This window comes from Hemiscyllium ocellatum, assembly GCF_020745735.1.
Source record: "Hemiscyllium ocellatum isolate sHemOce1 chromosome 15 unlocalized genomic scaffold, sHemOce1.pat.X.cur. SUPER_15_unloc_1, whole genome shotgun sequence".
NCBI lineage: Eukaryota > Metazoa > Chordata > Chondrichthyes > Orectolobiformes > Hemiscylliidae > Hemiscyllium > Hemiscyllium ocellatum.
Window position 1 is genome coordinate 653,248 of NW_026867445.1, and position 6,436 is coordinate 659,683.

The following is a 6,436-nucleotide window of genomic DNA, read 5'->3' on the forward strand; positions in this document are numbered from 1 at the left end:
GAAGCAGTACAAATCAGTAACCACTGACACTTAGAATATTTTTGAAGCAGTACAAATCAGTAACCGCTGACACTTAGAATATTTTTGAAGCAGTACAAATCAGTAACCAGCGACACTTAGAATATTTTTGGAGCAGTACAAATCAGTAACCACTGACACTTAGAATATTTTTGAAGCAGTACAAATCAGTAACCGGCGACACTTAGAATATTTTTGAAGCAGTACAAATCAGTAACCACTGACACTTAGAATATTTTTGAAGCAGTACAAATCAGTAACCGGCGACACTTAGAATATTTTTTGAAGCAGTACAAATCAGTAACCACTGACACTTAGAATATTTTTGAAGCAGTACAAATCAGTAACCGCTGACACTTAGAATATTTTTGAAGCAGTACAAATCAGTAACCAGCGACACTTAGAATATTTTTGGAGCAGTACAAATCAGTAACCAGCCCCACTTAGAATATTTTTGAGTCAGTACAAATCAGTAACCAGCGACACTTAGAATATTTTTGAAGCAGTACAAATCAGTAACCACTGACACTTAGAATATTTTTGAAGCAGTACAAATCAGTAACCAGCGACACTTAGAATATTTTTGAAGCAGTACAAATCAGTAACCAGCGACACTTAGAATATTTTTGGAGCAGTACAAATCAGTAACCAGCGACACTTAGAATATTTTTGAAGCAGTACAAAATCAGTAACCAGCGACACTTAGAATATTTTTGGAGCAGTACAAATCAGTAACCAGCGACACTTAGAATATTTTTGAAGCAGTACAAATCAGTAACCACTGACACTTAGAATATTTTTGAAGCAGTACAAATCAGTAACCAGCGACACTTAGAATATTGTTGAAGCAGTACAAATCAGTAACCACTGACACTTAGAATATTTTTGAATCAGTACAAATCAGTAACCAGCGACACTTAGAATATTTTTGAAGCAGTACAAATCAGTAACCACTGACACTTAGAATATTTTTGAAGCAGTACAAATCAGTAACCGCTGACACTTAGAATATTTTTGAAGCAGTACAAATCAGTAACCAGCGACACTTAGAATATTTTTGGAGCAGTACAAATCAGTAACCAGCCCCACTTAGAATATTTTTGAGTCAGTACAAATCAGTAACCAGCGACACTTAGAATATTTTTGAAGCAGTACAAATCAGTAACCACTGACACTTAGAATATTTTTGAAGCAGTACAAATCAGTAACCAGCGACACTTAGAATATTTTTGAAGCAGTACAAATCAGTAACCAGCGACACTTAGAATATTTTTGGAGCAGTACAAATCAGTAACCAGCGACACTTAGAATATTTTTGAAGCAGTACAAATCAGTAACCAGCGACACTTAGAATATTTTTGGAGCAGTACAAATCAGTAACCAGCGACACTTAGAATATTTTTGAAGCAGTACAAATCAGTAACCACTGACACTTAGAATATTTTTGAAGCAGTACAAATCAGTAACCAGCGACACTTAGAATATTGTTGAAGCAGTACAAATCAGTAACCACTGACACTTAGAATATTTTTGAATCAGTACAAATCAGTAACCAGCGACACTTAGAATATTTTTGAAGCCAGTACAAATCAGTAACCACTGACACTTAGAATATTTTTTGAAGCAGTACAAATCAGTAACCAGCGACACTTAGAATATTTTTGAAGCAGTACAAATCAGTAACCAGCGACACTTAGAATATTTTTGGAGCAGTACAAATCAGTAACCAGCGACACTTAGAATATTTTTGAAGCAGTACAAATCAGTAACCACTGACACTTAGAATATTTTTGAAGCAGTACAAATCAGTAACCAGCGACACTTAGAATATTTTTGAAGCAGTACAAATCAGTAACCACTGACACTTAGAATATTTTTGAAGCAGTACAAATCAGTAACGCTGACACTTAGAATATTTTTGAAGCAGTACAAATCAGTAACCAGCGACACTTAGAATATTTTTGGAGCAGTACAAATCAGTAACCACTGACCACTTAGAATATTTTTGAAGCAGTACAAAACAGTAACCGGCGACACTTAGAATATTTTTTGAAGCAGTACAAATCAGTAACCACTGACACTTAGAATATTTTTGAAGCAGTACAAATCAGTAACCGGCGACACTTAGAATATTTTTGAAGCAGAACAAATCAGTAACCACTGACACTTAGAATATTTTTGAAGCAGTACAAATCAGTAACCGCTGACACTTAGAATATTTTTGAAGCAGTACAAATCAGTAACCAGCGACACTTAGAATATTTTTGGAGCAGTACAAATCAGTAACCAGCCCCACTTAGAATATTTTTGAGTCAGTACAAATCAGTAACCAGCGACACTTAGAATATTTTTGAAGCAGTACAAATCAGTAACCACTGACACTTAGAATATTTTTGAAGCAGTACAAATCAGTAACCAGCGACACTTAGAATATTTTTGAAGCAGTACAAATCAGTAACCAGCGACACTTAGAATATTTTTGGAGCAGTACAAATCAGTAACCAGCGACACTTAGAATATTTTTGAAGCAGTACAAATCAGTAACCAGCGACACTTAGAATATTTTTGGAGCAGTACAAATCAGTAACCAGCGACACTTAGAATATTTTTGAAGCAGTACAAATCAGTAACCACTGACACTTAGAATATTTTTGAAGCAGTACAAATCAGTAACCAGCGACACTTAGAATATTTTTGAAGCAGTACAAATCAGTAACCACTGACACTTAGAATATTTTTGAAGCAGTACAAATCAGTAACCAGCGACACTTAGAATATTTTTGGAGCAGTACAAATCAGTAACCACTGACACTTAGAATATTTTTGAAGCAGTACAAATCAGTAACCAGCGACACTTAGAATATTTTTGAAGCAGTACAAATCAGTAACCACTGACACTTAGAATATTTTTGAAGCAGTACAAATCAGTAACCGCTGACACTTAGAATATTTTTGAAGCAGTACAAATCAGTAACCAGCGACACTTAGAATATTTTTGGAGCAGTACAAATCAGTAACCACTGACACTTAGAATATTTTTGAAGCAGTACAAATCAGTAACCAGCGACACTTAGAATAATTTTTGGAGCAGTACAAATCAGTAACCACTGACACTTAGAATATTTTTGAAGCAGTACAAATCAGTAACCAGCGACACTTAGAATATTTTTTGAAGCAGTACAAATCAGTAACCACTGACACTTAGAATATTTTTGAAGCAGTACAAATCAGTAACCAGCGACACTTAGAATATTTTTGAAGCAGTACAAATCAGTAACCACTGACACTTAGAATATTTTTGAAGCAGTACAAATCAGTAACCAGCGACACTTAGAATATTTTTGAAGCAGTACAAATCAGTAACCAGCGACACTTAGAATATTTTTGGAGCAGTACAAATCAGTAACCAGCGACACTTAGAATATTTTTGACGCAGTACAAATCAGTAACCACTGACACTTAGAATATTTTTGAAGCAGTACAAATCAGTAACCGCTGACACTTAGAATATTTTTGAAGCAGTACAAATCAGTAACCGCTGACACTTAGAATATTTTTGAAGCAGTACAAATCAGTAACCAGCGACACTTAGAATATTTTTGGAGCATTACAAATCAGTAACCAGCGACACTTAGAATATTTTTGGAGCAGTACAAATCAGTACCACTGACACTTAGAATATTTTTGAGTCAGTACAAATCAGTAACCAGCGACACTTAGAATATTTTTCAGTCAGTACAAATCAGTAACCAGCGACACTTAGAATATTTTTGAGTCAGTACAAATCAGTAACCAGTGACACTTAGAATATTTTTGGAGCAGTACAAATCAGTAACCAGCGACACTTAGAATATTTTTGAAGCAGTACAAATCAGTAACCAAGTGCATTTTTGAATTGGTTACTGATTTCTCCGTTGAAGTTGGGGCTGCGGTTGGCTTCAGTTAGTGGTGGGGGCTTAATTTTCGCCGAGGGGAGCGTGTCCCGGTAGAGTCTCCGAGGAAGTGGTACCTATTGAAGGGGTGTTTCTGAATTTGGGCCCTTTTTGAGTGGCATTGCCGGATGGGTTTTGTGTTGAAGGCTTCCAAATCGGGTAGCTCAGCCGGATTTGACCCGGCGGTTCTACCGACTGTCACGCCTTCGAGGGGGGACTGTTGTCTAAGTTCAGGCCGGATTTGGTGAATTTCCTTAGTCGGGAAGTGGTCCCAACGGGTTTGGGAGTGAACCTAACTGCTCATACCAACTTTGAGGCTTTGGGCCGGGTAGCACAGTCGGATTTGACCCGGCGGTTCTGCCGAATGCCTGGCCTTCGAGGGGGGCCTGCCCTCTGAGTTCAGGCCGATTTTGGTGATTTTCCTAAGTCGGGAAGTGGTCCAAACGGGGATGGGAGTGAACCTGACAGCTCATACCGACTTTGGGGCTTCCAAGCCGGGTAGCTCAACCGGATTTGATCCAGCGGTTCTAGCGACTGCCACGGCTTCGAGGGGGGACTGTTGTCTAAGTTCAGGCCGAATTTGGTGAATTTCCCGAGTCGGGAAGTGGTCCAAACGGGGATGGGAGTGAACCCTGACAGCTCTTACCGACATTGAGGCTTCGGGGCCGGGTAGCTCAGTCGGATTTGACCCGGCGATTCTGCCGACTTCCACGCCTTCGAGCGGGGACTCTCCTCTAAGTTCAGGCCGAATTTGGTGAATTTCCTAAGTCGGGAAGTGGTCCAAACGGGGATGGGAGTGAACCTAACTGCTCATACCAACTTTGAGGCTTTGGGGCCGGGTAGCACAGTCGGATTTTGACCCGGCGGTTCTGCCGAATGCCTGGCCTTCGAGGGGGGCCTGCCCTCTGAGTTCAGGCCGAATTTGGTGATTTTCCTGAGTCGGGAAGTGGTCCAAACGGGGATGGGAGTGAACCTGACAGCTCATACCGACTTTGGGGCTTCCAAGCCGGGTAGCTCAACCGGATTTGATCCGGCGGTTCTAGCGACTGCCACGGCTTCGAGGGGGGACTGTTGTCTAAGTTCAGGCCGAATTTGGTGAATTTCCCGAGTCGGGAAGTGGTCCAAACGGGGATGGGAGTGAACCTGACAGCTCTTACCGACATTGAGGCTTCGGGGCCGGGTAGCTCAGTCGGATTTGACCCGGCGATTCTGCCGACTTCCACGCCTTCGAGCGGGGACTCTCCTCTAAGTTCAGGCCGAATTTGGTGAATTTCCTAAGTCGGGAAGTGGTCCAAACGGGGATGGGAGTGAACCTAACTGCTCATACCAACTTTGAGGCTTTGGGGCCGGGTAGCACAGTCGGATTTGACCCGGCGGTTCTGCCGAATGCCTGGCCTTCGAGGGGGGCCTGCCCTCTGAGTTCAGGCCGAATTTGGTGATTTTCCTAAGTCGGGAAGTGGTCCAAACGGGGATGGGAGTGAACCTGACAGCTCATACCGACTTTGGGGCTTCCAAGCCGGGTAGCTCAACCGGATTTGATCCGGCGGTTCTAGCGACTGCCACGGCTTCGAGGGGGACTGTTGTCTAAGTTCAGGCCGAATTTGGTGAATGTCCCGAGTCGGGAAGTGGTCCAAACGGGGATGGGAGTGAACCTGACAGCTCTTACCGACATTGAGGCTTCGGGGCCGGGTAGCTCAGTCGGATTTGACCCGGCGATTCTGCCGACTTCCACGCCTTCGAGCGGGGACTCTCCTCTAAGTTCAGGCCGAATTTGGTGAATTTCCTAAGTCGGGAAGTGGTCCAAACGGGGATGGGAGTGAACCTGACAGCTCTTACCGACTTTGGGGCTTCCAAGCCGGGTAGCTCAACCGGATTTGATCCGGCGGTTCTAGCGACTGTCACGCCTTCGAGGGGGGACTGTTGTATAAGTTCAGGCCGAATTTGGTGAATTTCCCCGAGTCGGGAAGTGGTCCAAACGGGGATGGGAGTGAACCTGACAGCTCTTACCGACTTTGGGGCTTCCAAGCCGGGTAGCTCAACCGGATTTGATCCGGCGGTTCTGCCGACTGTCACGCCTTCGAGGGGGGACTGTTGTATAAGTTCAGGCCGAATTTGGTGAATTTCCCGAGTCGGGAAGTGGTCCAAACGGGGATGGGAGTGAACCTGACAGCTCTTACCGACTTTGAGGCTTCGGGGCCGGGTAGCTCAGCCGGATTTGATCCGGCGGTTCTGCCGACTGTCACGCCTTCGAGGGGGGACTGTCCTCTGAGTTCAGGCCGAATTTGGTGAATTTCCGAGTCGGGAAGTGGTCCAAACGGGGATGGGAGTGAACCTGACAGCTCATACCGACTTTGAGGCTTCCAAGCCGGGTAGCTCAGCCGGATTTGACCCGGCGATTCTGCCGACTTCCACGCCTTCGAGGGGGGACTGCCCTCTGAGTTCAGGCCGAATTTGGTGCATTTCCCGAGTCGGGAAGTGGTCTCTGT